This window comes from Monodon monoceros, unplaced genomic scaffold (assembly GCF_005190385.1).
Source record: "Monodon monoceros isolate NGI ecotype Baffin Bay Population unplaced genomic scaffold, NGI_Narwhal_1 Super_Scaffold_5, whole genome shotgun sequence".
NCBI classification, from domain to species: domain Eukaryota; kingdom Metazoa; phylum Chordata; class Mammalia; order Artiodactyla; family Monodontidae; genus Monodon; species Monodon monoceros.
In genome coordinates this window covers 10,066,948-10,070,817 of record NW_021703782.1, presented here as the reverse complement: position 1 = coordinate 10,070,817, position 3,870 = coordinate 10,066,948, and the positions used below count along the sequence as shown (strand labels likewise).

The following is a 3,870-nucleotide window of genomic DNA, read 5'->3' as shown; positions in this document are numbered from 1 at the left end:
CCCCAAAAGCCCATCCATTTGGGGAAGCAAGGTTGGGGAGAAACAGGGGAGTCTCTCGATTTTCAAAATCTATCTGTGTTCTGATTTAGGGCGTTTTACAGTGTGAAGAGGGTTTGCCCTCTTTGAAAATACGAAGCAGCGTTTCCAGCTGGGACCCTGCTAGCATGGTTACTAAGGAGACCAACTGGCCTAGGTGCTGTAATTAATCACTAAATTCTGAGCAGCCAAATCCCCGGTGATGAGGGCCTCTTTCCTTTGAGAGCGACAAGTGCTGGGCAGGTGGAAGGTCGAGGAGTTCATGGTGGAAGCCCAGCTCTGGCTGTCCCTTCCGCCTCCACTCCCTCCACCGAAATTTGCCAGCGGCTGTTTTAAGAGCTTCTAGATCTGCCTCCAAACTTACCTGTTAGAACTGAATGAACAATAGATATAGGGACTTCCCTGGTTGTCCAGTGGTTAAGACTCTGCACTTCCAATGCAGGGGGCCCAGGTTCGATCCCTGGTCGGGGAACTAAGATCCTGCATGCCGCAACTAAAGATCCCGCATGCGGCAACTAAGACCCAGTGCAGCCAAATAAATAAATTTTAAAAATTAAAACAACGACAAAAATGGAATAGATATATGTATGTGTATAACTGAATCACTTTTCTGTACACCTGAAACTAACACAACATTGATAATCAACTATACTCCAAAATAAAATTAAAATGTTTTTCAAAAAAGAACTGAATGGAGTCTAATGCTTGCGGCCACCCTGGCTCGGGCCCCTTGACTGCAAGAGGATGGGGAGCTGGGATGGGCAGAGGTGACCTTTCCTCTCCAATGATTTGAATAAGTAGGTGCTGTCAGTCAGAAGAGCAGAGGGCAGCTTGCTTTTCCAAGACCAGGTCCCACCCCCGAGGGAAGCCCACAGGCCTCAAGGTGTCTTGATTCAGCCACCAAGTGCAGAGGAGAAAGACTTTAAGTGACCCTGAGCACCCAGTTTGCACCCACAGCTGGCACCCCTGCTAGTTCACTCCTGCTGTTCCGAGAGGCAAGCTTCTCACACACACACCCCCACACACACATACACAACTGTGGCCGTAAACTCCCTCTAGGCTCATTCCTGCCCTCCCCTCCAGGCGGTACAGGAAACAACCCCCCACAAAAGGCAGCTTCATTCAACCCAAGAGGAACGTCTGGCTCATTCGGTTCAACGCTTCCATTTGGTAAAGGAGCAAAGAAAAGTTCAGAGAAGTTAAGTGGCTTTTCACTCTTACTTTTTCTTTCCCTCCGCTGCAAGGACAGAAAAGCGTCTGGTCCCCCAACACCCAGGGAATGATGAGATGCTTAAGGGCAGGGAGATCATGGAAGATGCTTTTCTACTGCGAGTAACAGAAAACCCAAGAAGGGTTTAAACAAAATGTGGTGGTTAAAGTTAGCAATGGCTCCAGTGAACAGCCTCGGTATAGCCACCCCTCTGTCCTCTGACCCTGTGGTCTCCACCCAACCTGGCTCTGGACTGGCCTTGGGATGACCTTTAGCCAATAAATGCAGCCAAAGCAAAGGGAGTGCCAGCGCCAGGCTTAGGCGTCCAGGGATTCTATATGCTTCTGCTTGGCACCTTGCTTGATTGTACTTGCTTGCACTCGCACCTCAGCCTTGCTATGAGACCATGCCAGACCAGGCCTGCTGAGGGGATGTGAGAAACACAAGAAGGATAAGACCCTTGGGAGAGAACCAAGGTGCCTCCAACCGACAGCCAGCCAACGTGCAGCTGACTGCAGATTCACAAATGTGCCTGAGACCAGGACTTCCCTGCTGATCCCAGCCTAAGTCGCCAATCTGAAGGATCAGGGCCAAATAAATGGTTTGTTGTTTAACAACGCCTCTGACTTTGGTGTGGTTTGTTATGAAGCAACAGTGAACTGAATCCTGACATTTGAAATAAATATTTGAGTCTTTTCTCTTAAAAAAGTTGGAGGTTTCAAATCCAGGATTGGTGTGGCAGCTCCATAGTCAACCGGGACCCAGAATCCTTCTATACTGATGCTCCACCATCTTTAGTTCATGGCTTTCATGCTCAAAGCTGTCTCATGATCCAACATAGCTGCTGAAGCTCCAGCCATCACATTTGTGTTCCAGGCAGGGAGGAAGGAAGAAAGGCAAATAAGAGGCCTCTTCTAGCTGAACTGTTCCCCTTTAAAAGAGTTGGAAGCCCCACCCAATGACTGGCAGCTTGATTCTTATTGGCTACCCTTGGCTGCAAGGAAAGCTGGGAAAGGTAGCCTTTTAGTGGAGCACATTGCCACCTAGAATAAAATCAAGTATACTGTGTAGTAAGGAGGAACAGGGGAATGGGTGTTGAGTAGGCAACCAGCGACATCTGCTGCAGCGTGTGTAAAATCAAGCTCCAGGCCCCAACATACATCAGGATGCAAAACTGACCACATGTCATGCTGATTTCTCAGAGTTCATAGTGGTGGCTTTGCCCTGTAGTAACAAAGTGTAAGATTTGGGCAATAGACATCTAAGTGGAAAATCGTGAGTGTGCCAGTCTCCTGGGCCCTTCTGTAGTGAATACAGATGGAAGAGAAGTTTGTTCTTAGAAAGTGTTGCTCTTAACCTGGGGCAGGTGTTGCTTGCTTGCTTGCTCTCTTCCTCGCTTTCTTCCTGTTTTGTTTCGTTTTGCTTTTATTGAGATAGACTTCCCATAAAATTCACAATTTTAAAGCATACAATTCAGTGGGGTTTCAGTATATTTACTATGTTGTGCAACCATCTGCACTATCTAATTCCAGAACATTTCCATCACCCCAAAAAGAAACCCCATATCCATTAGCAGTCAGAGCAGATGTTTTCTTTAATCCTTCTCCACCAAGTCTCGGGTCCATCAGAGAGCCAGACTCGCCACATGAGAGAGTGCTGAAGATCCTTGGACCACTTCAAGCCCTGGGATTCTAGAATATTTTGTGGATCTTCTTGGGAGGGCCAAGGAGGAGGTCATGTTGTAATTCACCTACAGCTCGGAAAGGAGGGGTCCACAAGGACGCTGCAGAATCTAAACATTCCCTGCCTGGGCTGACCCTGAGGCTACCTTCCCACAGGGGAAGGAAGGGGAGGGAAGGAGGCTCCACGCTGAGGGGTGGGTGCTTGGTGGTGACACCCTAAAGTAGAGCAGCAGCTTTAAAAACACTCTATTGTGATGGTAGATGTTGGGAGAGGAGTTTCAGATTCAGTCGGAATGATTTATGTGAAAGGATGGAGAGGATGCCAAACTCGCATTTATTAAATGTCTCAAGGGTTCCAAATACAAACAGAATCTCGTTTTTCTACCCACAACCGTCCTGGGAGATATTTCACCCCTTTACAGAAGGAGGACCTGAGGTTCACACAGAGAACTTGCTCTAACCAGAATTTCAGACACTTCATGCTGAGTCTAAAATCTCAGCATCTTCCATTGTGCTGCGGGGTGGGCACCTGTGAGGCATCTCTGGCCCCGGCCCATGGCAGGTGGAGCCACTCCCTTGAGTGGCCTAGTTGTTGCTGCCTGTGGGGTGGTGACAGCAGGAGGGGGCTCATCTGAGCTCAGCTCTGGGCTTCTCTGTGCCGGTGGGAGCTCCCCCCTTTCTGCCCACTCCCTGTTCATTCCTCAGGCACAAAGGTTGCTCAAGGAGACTCCAGGACTGGGGTCTGCCTTGTCACTGTCACCAGGAGGCTTTTTTTCTTCCTGACTAGCCAGAGCTCCCCATCAGTCTTCGCAGCGCCTCTGGAAGCAAAGGGAAGGCAGCTGTGGGATCCAGGCTGAGCAGAGCCCAGGTAAAGCAGGCTTGGGAATGGACTGACGGGGAGGTTGGGATGTCACAGGTCTGAGCACAGAGCCAGGGGGGCGG

At 49.3% G+C, this 3,870-nt stretch overlaps 1 non-coding gene across 1 annotated transcript; it reads left to right on the top strand.

The window, feature by feature from the left end:
- Positions 1–435: 435 nt before the first annotated feature.
- Positions 436–508, top strand: TRNAG-UCC. The gene has a single exon. It is a non-coding gene; the product is annotated as a tRNA-Gly (tRNA).
- Positions 509–3,870: the final 3,362 nt, after the last annotated feature.